This window comes from Drosophila pseudoobscura, chromosome 4, assembly GCF_009870125.1.
Source record: "Drosophila pseudoobscura strain MV-25-SWS-2005 chromosome 4, UCI_Dpse_MV25, whole genome shotgun sequence".
NCBI lineage: Eukaryota > Metazoa > Arthropoda > Insecta > Diptera > Drosophilidae > Drosophila > Drosophila pseudoobscura.
Genome location: NC_046681.1, coordinates 11814654 through 11835686, shown reverse-complemented (window position 1 = coordinate 11835686; position 21033 = coordinate 11814654). Strand labels below are relative to the sequence as shown.

The window sequence follows — 21033 nt, the reverse complement described above, 5'->3', positions numbered from 1 at the left end:
CAAATCGATTAAATACACAAAACATTGAGGAAAGGGCTAAGAAATTTAAAGGCAAAAAGGGGTAAATATTATTAGGTGTTAGGGTGGACCTTTATAAGAACAAACATTAGAAGAACTTGAACGTAAAGTAGAACCAGTAAATAGTTGAGTGAAAGCCACCTGCCATTCCGCTTAAAAAAAAACACAAAATAGATACTTAAACATAACAAAAAATGACTTAAATATTAGTTTTTGGTTTTTGTTTTTCTGTTTTTTCTTTTTTTTGGAGGTTGAGCAGCTGGTTGCTGCTTGCCGCACGTTGCAAAATTAATCACGGAACGGAATGGGGGCACTTTGGAGTTGTTTTTGGACAGGCTAACGCTACCCATTATGACAAACGGCGACGGCAGATGGTGCCACACACACACACACACACACACAAACACAATGCATGTCATGCAAATTATGAAAGTTTTATGGCTGGACAGACAGACAGACAGACAGAAGCACAGTCCATACCCTGGAAAGGCATGGCAGAGAGAACGAAACCGACTAATAAAGAGAATAGCAACTTCAAGTTGCTCTCTCCCTCCCTCTCCCTCTCTCTCCCTGTCTCTTTCTTGAGTTGGTTTCATTTTTCAAAAAACTTGTCAAAATAAGTTTTATTGTTTATGATAAACAAAACAATACTACAATGGGAATTGCATTTAGAGAAGGGGAGGAGTGTGGGGAGGGGGTGGGGGGGGAGGGCGAAATATATATTTATTTATTTCTGCAACGTAACCCGCACACCCCTGGCACCGCCCCCGCCCCCGCCCCCGCCACCACCAAAGGAAAAGTTGGTTCCACTTTCATTTTCTATCTCCCTCTCCCTCGCCCTCTCTGTGTCCTGTCTCTTTCTGTGTTTCACTGGGTGAAACTTTTAATTTTCCAAACACGTTCCGGACAAATGAAAATAGCAGCCATCTCTATGCTTGTTCTTCTCACTCTTTTCGATACCCTGTAAAATAGTGGCATGCCAGAAAGGGATATATGTAACAGGAAGAAAGGGGAAAAAGATCCCAAGAACCTTAAGATCTAGGAGATTGCTTATCTTTTGGGCCTTTATGGACCTTAGAAATCCGGCTTATCCCTTAGATTTCTCTGTGGGGTATCCACAATTTTTTTTTTAAATCTAAGAATTATTTTTCAAGCCCTCATATATAACGATATTTTCCATCTATATACCAAAAATCATCTCAATCGAAAGAAAAAAATCATCAAATTTCCCATTTATCATTCTCTTAATTTCGGAGCTAATTTTGAATAATTTTACTCCACTTTAGACCTAAGAAACCTCTTTTAAACTCAACTAATAGGTATTCCAAAGGCTTTTAGCCCTCAAAATAAAGCTGTGTTAGCTGGTGGTATCAAAAAAAACTACCAGTTTCAGTTTCCAGAGTATCGTAATACGTTGGACAACCCAGCCCCATGCCCCACGCACATGCCGCACACGCCGCACACGAATTGTCTGTGCAAACATATGGAATACTAGAATCGGAGAATTGGAAACGTGGAATTGTCGACGTTCTCGTTGACCACCCATCCGTAGACCAGCAGCTAGCAGCAGCCCCTAAGCGCATGACTTCACTTTCTTTCCTTTCCTTTGCTTTCGTTTCGTTTTGGGGGCTCATCCCAGCGGATAGTTAAAGTGTCCAAAACGATTTAGTGGAGGTTATGTGTGTGTGTGTGTGTGTGTGTGTGTGCTGCGAGTACTCGCTGGGAATAATGGAGTGCCGTCGCCCGGGTTCGGTTCAGGAGATTGCTTTCGTCCCCGAAGACGGTCAACAAAGTGATTTATGGTACACAGAATTCTTTGGGATTATTTAATGATTAACTTTTTAAATAGTATTCTGAAAATCCCCTTAAAATTCCCAAGCTTTCAATTAGGCCCAAATATTGTACGCAGCCCAAAAAATGTTGCACCAAAAATTGCATTTGGCTGCGGAAATGGTCGGTTGGGGTTTTTGGGCCGTTTTCAAAAGGCAAACACGCCACGCCATGCGCCCGGGTAAACAGTTAGATAGAGAGCACCCGACAGAGGGGTACAGTTGTGTGTACAAAACGCAATATGCTCAACATGTTGGCAAACTTTCACAACTGTTAAGGTAAATATTACATACGGCACAACGGAATGCCTTAAAATAACAAAACGTTAACGCAAACGCAAACGCAGACCGAGTGAAGGCCGTGCTCGATTTTGGGGCTTAGGGGCGGTGGCAGTGGCGTTGGAGGCGTGCCAAATAATTTATACATATTTTTTAGAAATATTTATTGACTTAAGTATCTTTCTCTGCGATTCCTATCTTTGTTAAACATTGAAAACATTTTCATTGGGCTTTAGTGTGAGAACATAGGAAATCATCTTCCAAAAAGCCCCAACCGAATTTAGTATCTATTTAGAAGCTGCCTCCGACAGGACTTCATCCGAAATGTCTCGCGCAGGACATAGGAAGATATTCCAGTTATTGATTTGACGGGAGACAGCGGCGACGAAGCAGAGGAATGCAGCAATGCCGTATTGTGCCCCATATGCTACGAGCACCTGCACAACGAGGGTCCAGTGGCCACCATCTGCGGACACCTGTTCTGCTTCAAGTGCCTGAGGAATTCGGTGAAGATCAGCTCCGCATTTCCCCTGTGCAAAAAGTCCGATAAACGAGCAGGCCTTGGACGCCCCAACTGGCATTTAGTGTCGGAAATTATATCAAACCGAATTTCCATTCAATAGAAATTGTAGAATAAACTTGTAGAATTTTGTAACCAGAATATCACCCGAAAATGGCATCGATTACTGGTACTAACGCCTTAGATGGGACCATGCAGATAATTGACTTGACGGGCGACGACGATGGCAAGAAAGATGGCCAAAAAGCGCCCCAAAGGCGCCGTCCTGCCCAGAAGAGCATTCGCGGTGCCCGTTGTTGTCTTTGCTGCAAATACCTGAAGAATGCGTCGCCAATGGTAGCCACCTGTGGACATCTCTTCTGTTCGAACTGCTTGCTGGGATTGATGGAAAATGATTCGCAGTGTTCCTTTTGCGGGCAAGACCTTGACGAGGACTCCATTTTTCCAATATATCCCAAGTACAAGGATTAATTATGTACTACCGCATCATTGTAACATTAAGAGTTATATTAAAGATTGTAGATGATTGCATGGCCGGCCAAAAAGCTGTTCGTAGGGCGCCCTCTGTCTAAAGACTTGCTTTTCGGTGCCGAGATTCCAGCAACGAATGCTCATAAAATACGAGTATATCGCTGGACGTCCTGGTATTTCTAGTCGGCGAAGAAGACATTGCCAATGGCCGTCGAATCGGGTTTAATTGCAAGGACATGGCATGGGCTACTGGGGATCCCCACTCGGCCTCTGACTCAGCCTCGGATGACTGAATCGGTCGACGATATAGTACCGCTGACCTGCTCCTCTGTATATTCCATGGAATTTTTATGCTCGACTTTTCCCATTCAAGTTTCAATTTGAGCCTCGAATTTTCACAGTTTTCCACGCGACACTGGTGCTAATCACATGTGGTCGTGGTCGTGGTCCGTGGTCTGTGGACATGCGGCAGTTGCAGTGGCAATAACTGGGTTTCCAGTTGCAGTAATCGCCTCTTTGTTGCAATATCAATTTCAATGTACATTCAAATTCAAATGTGTGGGCGGGGGGGAGTGTCTGGAGCGAAGGTTGGGTGTGTTTTTGGAGTGTCTGAAGGGTCGGAGTGGACCTTCAATGGGTTCTCGCCTTTTTTTTCTTACTCAATTTTTTGTGTTTTGCTCTCAAAGCATTGGGGGCATGTGGCAAGGCATAATAGTAGAAAAAAACTACAACAGCAGCAATACAGAAATGCGTATGTATCCGTATCTTCATCTGGTTCTGCATCTGCATCTGCATCTGTATCTGTGTGTGTGAAAATGCTTTTTACCCGTGGTACGACGCTTTTTGCAAGGCTTCATCGTCTGGGTTGTGTTTCAGGTCGAGGACCAGCGGGTTTCCCTGGACCAGGACCCGGACCCGGTACGCTCTGGTCCAATTCGGATTTGATGCATTTACATTTGCACCTGTGCCACCCACACACACACACACACAGAGAGAGAGAGAGAGAGACGCACCTGGGTTGTAAGCTTAAGTGCCATTACATGCAATCGAGTCGAGTTTGAGTCGAGTTCTGGCCCTGCTCTGTGCCTCGTGTTTTCGGCGTTTCGTCCATAAGAGCATAATGCATATTTAAGCATATTTTGTAGTCTACTTTTACGGGCAGTTGGAAAACGACGTCGCCTGGTCTCTCCATCTCCCTCTTCCTGGGAAAGTGCACTTCATCTAGACAATTTGTTGGGCGGTTTGGTTCTTACTTCTTTGGCTTTTTTTTTTTTTCGTTAGTATTTGTATGGCTTGTAAGTGGGTAGATTATGCGCTGCCAAAGTTGTGACTGCTTCGAGTGTCTGGAGGTAACTATTTTGTGCAGCTTTGGACACCTCCTGCTCTCCCCCGAAGCCCCGTATTATAATGGCTTCATTCAACGACACTTGAGCTACGGTAATTGATGGAGTAAGAGGGCTTTGGGATTCAGCACGTCGCCAAAGATTGAGTATTCGTTGTTGGAATTTTGGGACCGAAAAGCAAGTCTTTAGACAGAGGGCGCCCTACGAACAGCTTTTTGGCCGGCCATGCAATCATCTACAATCTTTAATACAACTCTTAATGTTACAATGATGCGGTAGTACATAATTAATCCTTGTACTTGGGATATATTGGAAAAATGGACTCCTCGTCAAGGTCTTGCCCGCAAAAGGAACACTGCGAATCATTTTCCATCAATCCCAGCAAGCAGTTCGAACAGAAGAGATGTCCACAGGTGGCTACCATTGGCGACGCATTCTTCAGGAATTTGCAGCAAAGACAACAACGGGCACCGCGAATGCTCTTCTGGGCTGGACGGCGCCTTTGGGGCGCTTTCTGGCCATCTTTCTTGCCATCGTCGTCGCCCGTCAAGTCAATTATCTGCATGGTCCCATCTAAGGCGTTAGTACCAGTAATCGATGCCATTTTCGGGTGATATTCTGGTTACAAAATTCTACAAGTTTGTTCTACAATTTCTATTGAATGGAAATTCGGTTTGATATAATTTCCGACACTAAATGCCAGTCGGGGCGTCCAAGGCCTGCTCGTTTATCGGACTTTTTGCACAGGGGAAATGCAGAGCTGATCCTCACCCAATTCCTCAGGCCCTTGAAGCAGAACAGGTGTCCGCAGATGGTGGCCACTGGACCCTCGTTGTGCAGGTGCTCGTAGCATATGGGGCACAATACGGCATTGCTGCATTCCTCTGCTTCGTCGCCGCTGTCTCCCCTCAAATCAATAACTGGAATATCGCCTCTATGTCCTGCGCGAGACATTTCCGATGAAGTCCTGTCGGAGGCAGCTTCTAAATAGATACTAAATTCGGTTGGGGCTTTTTGGAAGATGATTTTCCATTTTACATAGATAAATGTTTTTTTGTTTTTTGTAAACTAAATCCCCCACAAATTTTTGTTAGTTTTTTCTGGATCTAGTGTGCCTTGGAATTATTTATAATTTTTCGATGAAAAATATAATACATTTTTAACAAATTTTGACATACGTAATATTCCGAAATTCCATGAAATTCTTTTGGTAAATAAATGAAAACAATTACTAAATTTTAAATTTGTTAAGCAGACTGCATGTCTAAAGGACGTTCCGGTCTTCATGAACTGATGTCCAACTCCTTGACTGAGGCTCGGGCCGGGCTTGGTCGAGCATTCGCCCCAGGCCCCAGTCCAATTGGGGCAAGGGTTACTGCCTGCCAGCTGCCACCGAGCGCAGCCTCCATCGGGTGGACAGTTTCCATGCCGCCACTTCCACTCCCATGCCGATCAGATGCAAATTTGTCTGCCTGGGCCCCGGGAACGGACGATTCAATCAACTGAAGGGCTTTTGCCTGGGCGTTGACGAGAGGATCAAAAAATCACCGTATCGCTGTATTCGACAAGATGTGGGCCTCTCGCATGCAGATCTTTTCCAAGGATTTGGAAAGGATTTGGCCGGGCTGGCCGTCACCGCCAAGGGCCATATTGGGACCGTCGATAGTGTCTCGCCCACCGTCTTTGTTATATCCGAGGAAGGTACGCTGGTTTGATTGCAGTGACTAGGTGCGTGCACCCCTCGGACATAGCCATACGAGGCAATGTTTTCTACCTTTGCGATATGAAGGGCCATGTCGTGGCCGTTTTCCAAGACGATGGCACATTCCTATATCGCATTGGCAACGAGAAGGTCTCCGGCTAGCCTCCAGTGCTGGGCATTCGCATGGAAATCGCTTCCATGTGACTTGCTATGAAGGCTATGGTGTCCTCCAGTCCTCAATTGAATGCTTCACGTTGCTGCGGCCTGAAGATTACATCCGAAGGTTATGTGGTCCCTCGGGCCAAGAACAACCATCAAGTTCTTGTGAAGGATCCGCCGTGTGTCCAGTGATTCTAAGATGACTCTTCAATCCCGGGTTTTGTGTCTGTCCCCATTTGCAATGGCCTGGTGGATGCCAAGACACGATGAGCGGCAAATTAGACGTGAATTGGGAGTCGATGGGCACGCATCAGGCTGGACAATTTCTGCTTAAACACCGCCAATCAAAGGAATAGACCAAATGCATTTTCTACACAAAATTTTGAATGAATTTGGAAAAAATATAATTTTGTAATTTTCAAAATTCCTTTCTTTAAAAAAAAATTAAAAATTTTGAGTTGTAAGTCAAAGGGTATTTATTTTGGAATATTTTGTTTGGTTTTGGAACCAAAGTTGATGAATGGAATAGACTCTAGTGTTGGAAATTAATATAAATGACAAAGTTTTTCGGCATCTTAATATTAGGAGGCGGTGGAGAATCGCTGGATTGCCCCTGGTGGATGCTCTGCTCTCCCGTAATTGGCTTTAAATTGCACCGATTAGAGTCACAAACTTCTTAAGGAAATGTACTTGCACTTTCTTCATCCTTGTGGCGATTTGCATTCCCCTGCAGCAGGCCTTATGGCGATATAGTGAGAGCAAGCCCGATGTGGATGCCGAGACCAAGCGCGAAGTGGATCGTGGGAGCAAGCGCGAAGTGGATCGTGGGAGCAAGCGCGAAGTGGATCGTGGGAGCAAGCACGAAGTGGATCGTGGGAGCAAGCACGAAGTGGATCGTGGGAGCAAGCACGAAGTGGACGCTAAGAGCCAGCCCGAATTGGGCTGCCCGATGCGGACTGTGCGAGCCAGCACGAAGTGGATCATAAGTGCAAGCCCAAGGTGGATCGTAAGAGTAAGAGCGACTCCGCTCTCACAGAGCGATTGCAAAGCGCTGTAAATGGTGGTGCTAACAGGGATCGCTAACAGACTGTTAACCGAGATCCGTAACAGACTACCAGCGCTTTTGCCCTGTTACAGCTGTTGTTGCCCTGAACAGAATCCACCCCGCATAAAAAACAAGGATTTTCGGTTGCAATATTGTAGGGTGGCGGTGACGGGTGGGGGTGGTGGCAGCCAGAACTTTTCCAAAGAAAAACCCCCAATGTAACTTGTAACATGACTGAATAAACACAATTTTCTTCTGTTTTGCTGGTTCGTTCGTTCGTTCTTTCGTTCGTTTGTCAACAATTCAATTCATCAAGCCAGAAGTTTTACCTGAGATAGATAGATACACCCGCATATAGTATGTATATAGAGCGGGTGGGGTGGGGTTAGTGGGGTAGGGGGGGTGGCTGAACCGTTTCGTTACTTTTCTGTTCTCTATTTTCCTTAACTAAAACACCCTTGAGAGTTTTCTTCTTCTTTTTTTCTTTCTTTATTTGATCATCTTAGCTGCCACTTGCAGTGGCACAAATACACAGGGAGACAGACAGACACTCAGGAGGACACCCAGGATACGACCTCCTGACTGACATCCTTGACTTGGCTGCTAGACTTTTACTTTTGGCTTTGGCAAACATGTGGGTGGCTGGGTGTCTTCTGTGTGTCTGAGCAACAGAAAAGTTTGCCAACTTATATTGAAAAATGTTGTTAACACGCAAAAGTTTCTCGTTTTTTTTTGTGTTTTTTTTTTTTTTGTTGTGCAACGTTTACACAGGCCCCGAACTACAACAAAATCAAGCTAAACAAGTGGAATTCAATAACTGGACACACACAGAGCACACGGAACGCACAGGAGTGCAAACAAAATAACCAAAAAGCTGCTGCTGTTTAAGTGCTCGGAAAGGCACAACTTGGGGCCAAGATTTGAATAGAATCCCGAGCCGAATGTTTTCCTTACCTGGAGAGACGGCGGAAAGAGGGGGGGAGTATGTGCAAACCCCTCGAAAGGGAGGGCCCTGTATAAATATTTACCTGAGGTTAAGAGCATCGGCCATTCGAAGGTAGGAAGGGAAATTCAATGAACAGACGGAGGCCGAGGCTCCCCTTTTTTCTGTGTGCGTTAATTCAATTTGTGAAAAGTTTTTTTTTTCTGTGAATTCCTTTTGGTTAATTCTATTTGCTTTCAAGGTAGAATACATCATCCTTTTGAAAGGATGAAGAGAGTAGAGTAGAGAAGGAGTCCCCCTGGGAGGTGGAACTATGGTGTGGCTTTCATCTACAAGATCCCAAGAGTGATCTAAATGCAACTCTCAATGAAAAACAAAGCCTGGAAAAACAATCGAGAACCCCGTAAGACAAACCAAATACCATAAATCTCAATTTATAATCGATTTTCGTAAAGAAAAACTCTTGTGCTGCATTGATGCTAAATAATTTACACATAATTTAACACAAACTTGACATCGATGTTGGTTTTACTCGTCTGCTGTTCTTCTGTCTTTATTTTTGTAGATTTTTGTGTGTGTTTTTTGGGGGGGTTTGTCGTTGACATTTGCTGTCGCCTTGTCGTGGGTTTATACAGGGTATTTGTAGGACGTTTGTGCAAGGTATGAAACCCACTGAAATCTGCGATTCTTCAGCGAAATTTATAGGTTATCCGCTAGCCTCAACGACGCGACTGTACCCCTCTCGTGCATGAGGCTTTGGTTTCTGTTTTTTGCTTTGCTTAAATTATTTACCATATTATCAAACGTGACGTCGGGCTGGTGGCACGCTCTGGCTGGGGGTATTTCTTAAGTGTGCACGTAGCAGCCGCAGTGAAGCAGAGAAATCGGGCAGACACAGCGTAAGGCGGTAAAGGGGAAGTACATGTATTGCAATCCGCTAAATTTGCAGTTACATCATAAATTTATAAAAAGTATGGCAAAAGGAGCAACAGGATTGGGAAATCAAGCCAATATTCGAATGCTCTATGAAGGAAATTCGGAAATTTGGGTAAGCTTTAGTTTTCCGTTCGAATACACAGTCGGTCCCAAAAGTCCTCGCTTTAAGGATATTATTTTGTTGAATTATTTTATTCCAATTTTATTTTATATATTTGTATTATTTTATTATTATTATATATATTTGTATATATTTTATTTAAAATCGACTAAAAAAAAATCTAAAAAAATAAAATCTTTTTAAAAAGTATTTTTTTTTTACCAGCATAAATTTTTAAAAAGCTTCCAAAAACGTATAGAATATTGAGGAAATGTGTTTCAATTTTATATATTTTTTCCAAGCAATCCACCAATTTTATAGCTTCCCTAAAGTGTAGTCCCCATTATCCCCCCACTATTTTCAAACTCTATCCACTCCACCCTAAAACAAAACCCAAAAGGAAAGAGCCACAAAATTGTCATATGCTGATGAGACAGGAATACCCGTATCTATTGCCATCCCTCTTTTCCGCCGACTCCACCTCTTCAGCGATATACAGGGATTCTTTTTTGTTTTTTGTGTAGCTTTTTTCGCCCCTGTGGAAAGCTAATCATGATTTGCAATTTAATTTGTTTGCATTCGCGTGCGTGTCGCAAATAAATTGATGTCATACCCAGCCACGCCTCCACTTTTCGCGCTGTCGTGTGTTCAGTGTGTAACGCTTTAAAAGTGGGAAATACAGGGATATATAGGGTATGCCAGAGGACAAGGGTATACTCGAATGCATGGACGGGGCATCCAGCAACGTCCCAGATCGTGATTCAGTTCAGAAAAAGCTCTGTATAATTTTTAAAATTTAAAATGGAAGACTGGAACTACCAGTCATCTCCAGGTCGGGCATTCTTTTATTTTATTTGTATTTGTATTTTTTTTTAGAGCCAGGATACGCTCTCTGGTTACGCTTCGTTCGGTTTTGCACACACACACACACTCACACATTCATTTTGTAATTATTTGCATATTTGATCACGTATACGCCCCTTGAAACAGAAGACCAGAACTTTGCTTTTGCTGTGTGTTTCGTGATGTGCTGCAAATAATTTGATTTCTTCTTCAGTTTTGTTATCGAAGGGGGGGTGAGGCGGTGCGTTAATTCGACAATTGACACTTGACACCATTTCTGACTTGTTAAGGGATTAATTAGAATTATATTTTGCAATTATTAAACCAAAGTAAAGGAACATAAACCAAATTTTGTGTATAAATAATTGATTTGTGTCCATTATGAATCGTTTATGAAAGCAATTATGAATCAATTAGAAGGTATAATTCGATTAAATTGAAAGTATGTTGAATTACAAAGAGAATGGAGTACTCGAGAATTTATTGGCACTAAAAATTGGGTTTTTTAAATTATATTTTTATAAGATAAGCCGCTAAGATCTTAACGCTATCGATACAAATAAAAAATTAAATTTTAATTAAATAGTTTTTGCATATGTCCGTGCTGCACAAAGTCACAAAACGGAGGATAGATTCTTTAATTTTTAGAATGTTGCAAAATTTAAATACAAGGAGGCGATCCAGGCCTAAAGCTGAATTTATTGTCACGTGGAAAGTACATTGTGGCACAGTGTAATCATTGACTAACGAATACTAAATAATTAACCAAATAAAAGCTCATGAAATGTATTCTTCTTTTGATTGGAGACTTTATTTGAGACCTATGATAGTAAGGCTGAAAACACTCCCCGAAACATGAATGAGACACACTATAAATGTACACTTAAAGGTACTAATATTTATAGCATAATCCAAAGAAAACAGTAAATTGGAAATTACGTAAAATTTGTATTAAATTTAGCATACAATTTTTATTAAATTTATCATAAAACATGTATTAAATTTAGCATACATTTTCGAAAAATTTAAAGCAATATTCATTAGAGGAGATGAAAGAGAAAAATTCAATATAAATATATTACTTTAAAATACATAAATGCGACACTTGAATACAAGAATATTTTTTTTTCATTTTATAAATATATTTTTTGGCTGTGGTCGAAAAAATTCTAAAGTCAATTAAAGTGTCCCTATTATAAGAAAGAAATTTGATTTGTGGTAAGTCCTTTTCAAAGAAGGATAAATCGGAAATAAAAGCAGTGAGGGAAGTAGGTCCATCAATAATGAAGAAAATTGGTAAAACTTGGAGTGATTTCATAAAAAAGAGTCAAATTATAGGAAAAACATGAGAAACCGAACCAAAATTTCTATTTTTGAGACCTCTGTGAAACGTCGGGGAGTACATATTAAATTTGACTCTCGCTAAATATGAATAATTTAAAAATTTAAAAAATAAATAAAATAATGTAAATGTATAAAAGGAATAATTGAATATATTTATTTATCTTGACTAAATTTATAATTGAAAATATTTATATCATTGCTCCAGTGTCTACCTCTTGGGTGCCCCTAATTTGATTTCAATTGTTATATAAATATAAACCCCTAGATGCCTGATAATTATCATCGAGAATCCTTTAACAAAAATCTTTCGAACATTACTCAAACAGTAGCGAGGTCTTGCCCCAGAGCAAATCGCAGGTAAGCCGCAGACAGCAGATGCAACCGAACCCGAAAGCGGACAACGAAACAAACAGAGCAGATACAGATGGATAGATGGATATATGGATATATGGATAGATATTGATGCTTGATACTGGACGACGCTACGGAATGGAGTAGATGGCACCGGGCGGAAGTCGAACCATTTACGAATGCTCAAAAAGCAATTTAAAATGATTTACGTTTCGTGGAGAGAGCAGCATCGTGTGTGGATGTACTACAATGTGTGCTGCGGTGTGGCACGAACAACGTTTTCTAGTTTGGCAGTTAATTACAATCGGTACTCGAGTCTGTCTCGTCTCTCTGCTGTCTCTCCCTCTCCCTTCTCTAATCGTGAATTAATAAAGTGCCAGTCAGTGTTAGATTTATGACACCGAAGCCGTCGGGAAATCGAGACAAACCGTTTTGAGTGAGAAAACTCTGTCGATGATGGAGTGTTCCACTCGATTTCCTTCTACTCGTATCTGTCAAAGGCCCTTCAAAAAACAACATTTTCCAGGCCCACTTGAATTACAGGGTACTTCAGGCCTGGCTGTCCAGACTGGAGGGGGGGCATACCTTTTTTTTTTGTCTCTTAATTTGTGATTAACAAAAGAATGTCTGCGTACAACATAGCCAGCCCTTTTTTTTTTGCCTCCACGTGGGGTAGAAAAAAAAGGGAAAATGCACTTGAGAGCTTTAGAGATGGGGTGGGGTGGGGTGGGGTGGGGTGGGGTGAGGTGGGGTGGGGGGGTGCTCTGCACTAAACGGCAGAGTGTGCGGCCCATTGTTGAGGGTTGCCATACAATTTGACTTCCTTATCGCACGCTTTCAAGTGCCAATACAACAGGCCCCGGCTCTGGCACCGGCACCGGCTCTGGCACCGGCTCCGGCTTCGTCTCCGGCTCCGGCTTCGTCTCCGTCTCCAATGAGAACTTCAATTTCGAACAGCTTCTGCTCCTCCGGCTGCGTGCTCCTGTTCTGCGACAATGAGCTGTGCTCGACGACGACAGAGGACGACATCAACAACGCATTTGATTTATCAAAAAGCTAAAGAAAAGAATAAAGCAGAAAGCTGGCAAAAGTGGCAACCGGCAAAAGCGCAAATCACTTCCGTGTGAAAAGGCCAACAAAGAAAGGAGCAGAGCACTACGAAGAATGAGAGCGTGATCAGGTTTCCGTTTCAAGGGTTTCCCACCTCGCTCCCCTCCGCCCAGACAGACACTGAGACATGGCTGAGAGCCATGTTTATGACTTGGAATTTATTGCAATTGATACCAAGACCAGAGCAGAGCAGAGCCAACCCGAGCAGAGCATCTCTCGTCAAGTATAGTGGCTAATGCCTAAGGGCTAATAAAATGCATACAGGCGGGGGTTGGGGGTTTCCTTATCGCTATAATAGATGCACTTTATGGGTTTTATGTTTTATACCAGAAAGGCCTTCCATATGCATCACCGTTTCCTTCTTAGCCAATTTCGACTGTATCTGCCAATGCAATTGCCAATAAGATGCCGTACCTGGTCTTCGTTTGCATTCGCAGCTAACAAAAAATATAAAAAATAACAAAAACAACAACAACAAACAAAAAAGAACAAAATTTACCGCATGAAATTTTGCTCAATGCTCACGTCTTTCGGTTAGCTTTTGCCAGAGTTTTTTTTTTGTACTTTTCAAAAGTTAAAATACTCTTTCAGTGGGTATCATCGAAAAGAATATGACTACGTTTCCCACTACATATATTCCCAGAAATTTATTTGGTACAACATTTCTTCAAGGTAGCTTTTAAAAGTGAAATTTGTCTTTGGTACAATTTTTTGGCAACAACTTCAAGGCCAAAAAAAAGTCTATGGTCATTATCCAAAGCTATCGCGAATTTAATAAATAATAAAATTCAGGTTTTATAATTTTTACGCTGATTTTAATTTTTATGAATTTTTTTTTCAGTGGAACTATTGTCCGATTAATTAATTAACCCAAAAGTATTCAGCAGTTGTTATTGAAATTCCGTTTCTAATAAAATATTATTTAATGTTGATTTAATTTTTTTATTTTGTAAAAATAATATAATTTTCTATATCTAAAATGCAAAATAAACCAACACTTTTTATTGCAATTATTTTATTAATAAAACTTGTAATTTTTATATTTGATTTTATTTATTTGTTTAATAAGTTCCATAAAAATGGTATATTTTTCTGTTACTTATTTCAATTTCGTTAGAAATAAATCTTTTTTTTGTTATTATTTATTTCCAAAACTATTTGATTTTAATATTTCTATAAAAATGGTACAGAAATCTGTATTTAAAATCCAAAATTAACCAAAATTTTTAATTGCGTTTTTGTTATTCACAAAATATATAATGTTTATTTTCTTTGACTTATCATTTATTTATTTACATTTTTTGTTTTAAAAAATTTCCATAAAACTGTGATCATTTTCTGTATTAAAAAACTCAAAATAATCCAAAATTTTTGATTGAAGTTTTTGTTATTAATATAACATTATTTAACTTTATGAATTCTTTATTGATTTAAAAATTTTTTTGTTCTAATATTTCCTCAAAAATGGTTTACTTTTTTGTATCCAAAATTCAAAATCAGCCAACATTTTTATTTAAATTTTGTTATTAATAAATTATTGTTAATATGCATTATTATTATTTTATTATTATTAATTTGTATTATTAATATTTTATTATTATTAATTTGTATTATTATTATTTTATTATTAATAATTTTATTTATTGATTAAATCTCCACAAAACGACGCTTCTTCAAGGGTATCTAAGGATTCGGGTCCCCAATAAATATCATATATAATTCTTGTTGTTCTTCCCATAGTTGTTGTTGTTGTATTGTGCCTCGTGTTGTTGCATTGTCTGGCGGAGGCAGCGATGCAAAAACAACAGCACATAAATCTTCATAAGGAACTTGGAGCAAACGGAGAGAAGGAACCACAGCCTCTTGGTTTTCTGGGTTAGTTTACCGTTACCTGAGAAGAGCCATTTGCTTTTGGCTCCCCCCTCCTCCCCCTCCCCCCACACTATTGTCTACCCGTACTCTTCTCTCCAGCTACGTGTCTCGTTCTCGCCGCTTAGTGCTAATTTTTTGCACGCCTCTCGTCTGTAAATAAAACACGTTGCAAATGGCACGCCTCTACCGCCGCCCCAAAAGATAGAGAAAGAGAGAGGGAGACACACACACACACACACACACACACAATAGGCGCCATAATTCAACATAAAATAATGCACAGACCCCACCCCCTAACGGCAGAGAGAAAACGATTCTGAAGAAGGAAAACTGTTGGGGAGTTTTCCCCCCAAGTGGCTGCTGGAAAATGTTCTTTTAGTTTGCCCTGCATTCGAGGCACTGGAAAATACTATTAATGGCAGAATTAAAGACCAGGTGGTAGCAGTCGGAAATTTACAAAAATTTCTTTAAAGACTATTTCAAAAATTTTCTTTGTTTTCGATCAAATGTTGAAATAAAAAATCTTTAACTCCCAGTGACTCGAATATGAATTCTCAAAAAGAAGAAGACAATCCACAGGATGGCTATGGAGAGCCACCACAGGTGTCCCCACAAGTGCCAGCCGCAGAAGTTGCAGCCGAGGCAACTGTACCCAGTCCGGTTCCGGCTGGACAGCGAAGGACCTATCGATATACCGAAGTCAACTGCGTTGGATCGGGCGTCGATTTCGCCCACCAACAGGCGCTTACTTGATGTTCTAAAACCATAGAAAAACACACGACCTACAAAGAGGAAGCCAGATGCCATGGGCCCGGAATGGTATGTGTTTTTGCAGTGCATTTGAATCAAAGTTTCATTAATTTCTCCTATAGAAAACTTTCATACATTTCTCTGAAAATTCAGCATTCTTTTACGACCTCTAATGATCGCACAAATACCTCAAAGATGGTTCTTCTACGACCTCTAATGATTCCACAAATACCTCAAAGATGGTTCTTCTACAACCTCTAATGATCCCACAAATACCTCAAAGATGGTTCTTCTACAACCTCTAAAGATCCCACAAATACCTCCTAAATATTAGTAAAAGGTACTGTGCAAAATATGGCATAAAAAACGTAATTTCCATGTGATTCATGGCCTTCGATGACACCCAAATTAATCTCTAATTCTGCCGCAAAGGCATTTCTAATTCATTCCAAAGGCAGCCGATGATCCACCAATAAAATATACATCGTTCTTTTGTACTCTTAAGCTATTTTTAACCCAAAAAACTGTTTTCCTGCGTGCATCTTTTGCTTTTTTGGGGGCACACTGCGTATACGTATTTTGTGGACCATGACTTGGCAGCTTTTTGTGCCTTAAGTGGTCCAGGGAGTGGTCTCCTCTATCCTCTATCTAATTTGCAGTCCACGACGAATGCCCAACCAACAAAAAATGGTAAAAATAGAACTACAAAACAAAACGAATGGCAAGGCAACGGCAGAACGAGAGGAATACCGAACAGAGAGAACGAGAGAGAGAGAGACAAAAATCGGCCAAAAAACTTTTCTTATTTCGCATGAAAAATGCAAAACTTTTTTAATATGCAAAAAGTTAAATTTCATTTAAATCAAGATTGCAGCAGACGACGACGACGACGACGACGACGACGACGACGACGGCGACGACGACTGATGCGATGCGACGACGATGGGGCTGCTGCTGATGGATCTCCTGGATCTGTTACTAATGCCTTCTCTCTCTGTAACTCTTTGCTGGAATCCCTCTTAGCTGCACTTTCATTTAATATTTTACTTAAAAAGCTTGTTGCACGGCCCATCTATACTTTGGCCTGCAGGGAGGATGGTTTTTAACCCCCATTAGCCGATAAACACAAGAAATCATTCACAATTATATCTATATATATATTTTGACGAATAATTGGGCTTAGAAGTAGAGCCGCGGTGCTTGCGGCGACTAACAGCGCTTCCTCTGATTTCTTGTGGAATTACTTGTCGAAAAGAAGGTTTTGCTGGAACCAAATGAGGTATAAGGAAGATTCTATAGGCAGCTTGGATGCAGTGGGGGATAATAACGAAGGTATATTTTGGTTAAAAACGGATCATTGGGCTTAGAAGTAGAGCCGCGGTGCTTGCCGCAGCTCCCGCTCGTTTCTTGTGGAATTCCTGAAAGAATAGAACGTTTTTCTTGTATCAAATGACGTTTAATTGTTGTTCTAATCTATAGTAAAGGCCTTGTAATCTCAGTTAAATACTGCTTCACTTAAGTGCTCCCAATATGAGCTCATAAAATTCGAATCGGCGCCAAACTGTCTCGCATTTGAAGAGAGTTCCGCAGATACTTCCACAACTGATAAGAAAGGCAACTCTTGAACATTTAGTATAGACTTTGGTATAGACTTCTGTTGGACACGGTTTATATGATTAGAACACCTGCTTGTATATTTCCCATTCGATAGCCCCATGTACCCCCCCTGGAAACCTCATTTAAAATGCTGCTCGGGCATTAGGGGTCCTATAAATATACAAGTGTATGTACGAGGGCTGTCTGTATCTGTGAGTGCATCCAAGCAGAAGCAATGCATTCCAGTGCGGTTCGGTTTGTACCTGGCTGCGTGGCTATTTGTGAAATTGAGTTTTTGCAGTCGAGAAAGTGTTGAAAGATGCCATGGCAACAATCACTTCTCCTAGCAGCGGCATCGCTAGAATGTTTCAATTAAATTTCATAGTCTGCAATGGAATTCTGTAAATTAATGTGTAAATAAATGTTTTATGCATATTTTCCAGCTAGAAATGATGAGAGCTGCTCTCCATAGTTTTTTTATTTAATTAAATAAATAATGTGGAGTGTAAATAAGTGTGGAGGAACGGAGACGAAAACCAGTCCATCGAAAAGCATAGAAGCAAAACACTCACCATTCAGTATCACATAGACATCGAACCGTACGGGAACAAAATAAATACAAATCAGCAAGAAGTACATTGACCTCGCCCACAAACCATTTGTTGAGGCACTTTAATCGTAGAACACACACCTTCTAATCTTTTTTCTTTCCCCAGATACGGTTTCTTTGTCATTTGTCAGCGTTCTTATCTGTTCGACGAAACAATTAGCTTTTTTCGACTAATTGGAAACATTATAAACGTTTGAGAGTTGCCTTTCTTATGAGTTGTGGAAGTATCTGCGGAACTCTCTTCAAATGCGAGACAGTTTGGCGCCGATTAGAATTTTATGAGCTCATATTGGGAGCACTTAAGTGAAGCAGTATTCAACTGAGATTACAAGGCCTTTACTATAGATTAGAACAACAATTAAACGTCATTTGATTCAAGAAAAACGTTCTATTCTTTCAGGAATTTCACAAGAAACGAGCGGGAGCTGCGGCAAGCACCGCGGCGCCACTTCTAAGCCCTATGATCCGTCTTTAACCAAAATATACCTTCGTTATGATCCTCCACTGCATCCAAGCTGCCTCTAGAACCTTCCTTATGCCTCATTTGATGCAAGCAAAACCTTCTTTTCCACAAGAACCCAGAGCAAGCGCTGTTAGTCGCCGCAAGCACCGCGGCTCTACTTCTAAGCCCAATTATCCGTCAAAGTTTATATTTAGATATAAAACTAAACCTTCTTTACTATTCCCAACTGTTTTAAACGTTTCCCGACTGCATCTAAAACCCATCTATTGTCTGAATACCTTTCCATGTTTAAAATTTTGACGAAAACAACACCGATGGCTGATTTTTGAATTGACATTTTGGACTTGGTTTTCGGAGTGCAGTAAATTTGGCTGCCGGGAGAGCTTTATGGACAAACAAAGGAGGACGCGGTATCGAAATTGCAGTGCGTGCTGCATGCCACAACCACAAACGCCAAAAATTCTTTCGCTGTTTTGGTATTTTGCTCCCCCCCCCCCCCCCCCCTCCCTCCCCCCGGTAGTCGCCCCTCGGTCTATTTTCTCTACATAGATATTTACCCCCCACGCACCCGGCCACCGTTGTGCTGCCTCGCATGGAATTCATTTATGCAACTGCCACGCGTTTGGGGGCACTGCAGCAATACAAACAATTCGCTTATTGAGCAATAATTGCCGCAGCGCAAAATTATGCACAGGAAAATGGCAGCGACATTAACCCTACGCTTTTGCAAAATAGCTGCAAAATAACCATTAAATTGCTGTCTCCCCAGTGTTTTTCGGCGTGTCACACAAACTGTGATGATAACTTGTGGCCTCCTCAATATTGTATGAAACGTTTAGGTGCCTTAAATGAATTGAATGTTTTCGTTTACAGGTTGGACTTCGGGCCAGAGGTCTTTACTTGGATACTTGGATATTATCTTAGGGTTAGAGATCTCTTGGGGGTGGAGACACTTTTCTTAAGAGAGATCTCTTGGGGGTGGAGACACTTTTCTTTAGAGAGATCTCTTGGGAGTGGAGACACTTTTCTTTAGAGAGATCTCTTGGGAGTGGAGACACTTTTCTTTGGGTTAATGGTCCGTAGAATGAGGGGTACAGAGTATCGCAAGATGAAGGTACGAAAGGTACAGAACGTCCTTTTCGATCTATGATAAAGCTTAAAAGGTCTTAGAAGCACCTCTAGCCAAAGTATACGATGTAGATCTGATGGAGATGTTTATGGAGATCTTAAACTGGCTCTGGAGCAGGCACTTTCCCCTGTCTAATGTCTTCGTGGCAGGGTCGAGGGTGAGCCGAGGGCTGGGCAGTGAGTCGAGGGTTTGCGAGTGAGCGAGTGAGCCAGGAGTTGGCGAGTTTACCAGGGGTTGCCGAGTGAGCCGATGGTTGGCGAGTAAACAGTGGATTGACGAGTGCGCAGTGGGTTGGCGAGAGAGCTGAGCGTCGGCGAGTGAGCTGATGGTTTGCAAGTGAGCGAGTGAGCCAGGGGCCGAGGGTTGGCGAGTAAACAGTGGATTGACTAGTGAGCAGTAGATTGACGAGCGAGAGGAGCGTTGAGGAGTCCGCCTAGGGTTGTCGAGTGCGCCTTGGATTAGCGATCATGCTGCTTCCACATTATCCACCATTTCCTTGTGCTTCCTGCGCTTGATGTTCCACCAATATCCGACCTGTCATTCTTCAGTTTTACATTCGTCTTACTTTTTCGGCTCATTTTCGAGGCCTCTTTTGCTAGTTGTTGCATTAGCAACCCCTTCCACTCTGCAGAGAAAGCCCGAAAAAAAAAACCCAACGAGAGACCTGCTACATCAAAGTGGTGCTGGCTGCTGGCTGCTGGTTGCAGCACTTGAGTTAGGTGCAAAAGCAATTACGCGCATTGACTTTGTAATTAAAATCGATTTTCATCAAGTTTTACTGCCAACCAAAGCGCTTTTGATTTCCACAGACACAGGCACACGCATGCCACAAGCCGGGGCAGGGACAGGGACAGGGACAGGGGGCAACAGCAACTGAAACAATCCGTTTTTGTGTCTGCTGCAACTGCTGTTTTGCGGCAATTTTGATTAGAAATTCGGCACGTAACCCCTTCACTCTTTTCTCTGGGCAAATTAATCCTGGTCCGGGCCCTACCACCGCCCCCCTCCCGAAACACTTGTCGGACACCGACCATCATCGTCATCGTCATCGTCATCGTCAGTTCTTTTCTGGTTGTTAGGCCCCGGTAGCAGGGACTGTGTCCTCCGACCGCCTGCTATGCTATGCACTTGATGAGCTTGTCGCCTGGAGGTTATTCATAAATTTTCTAGGGTTTTTCCAGTGCGAAAAATTGCTTAAACTGAAGCCCTTTAATCGTCAATTTAAATCTTTTCTTAACGTATTCTTCATGAATCAATATACATATATATATATATATACTTACCGCTTTCCTGCTTAAGCTTCTCTTTCTTCTCCACAAAAGGGAAAAGAAGTCAAGTCAACATTGAGCTTCAGAGCTTAATTATGGCCATATTTTCGTGGAGGAATACAATGAAAAGAAATCTGTGAAAATAAAACGTTAATTGCATTCAGAAATTGCATTTCATTTCACAAATATATGTACATATATGTATATGTATATATATATTATTACTTTTGATGGCAAAAGAAAAAAGATATAATAAAACGATGTTTCGTTGCACGGTTTGCCTTTGATGCATTGTGCCAACAATTCAATTGAATTAAATTTTACGCCATTACGCGAAGAGAGAGGCGGACAG

General features: G+C 41.4%; 1 long non-coding RNA gene across 3 annotated transcripts in view; it reads right to left on the bottom strand.

Annotated features, from left to right (window-relative positions):
• LOC117184226 (uncharacterized) overlaps positions 1-20831 on the bottom strand; it is a 60004-nt gene extending 39173 nt beyond the window's left edge. For all 3 annotated transcript variants that reach the window (XR_004469509.1, XR_004469508.1, XR_004469510.1), the window contains exon 1: positions 20697-20831. This is a non-coding gene — a long non-coding RNA (uncharacterized lncRNA). The remainder of the gene's footprint in view (positions 1-20696) is intronic.
• Between the last annotated feature and the right edge of the window lie 202 nt (positions 20832-21033).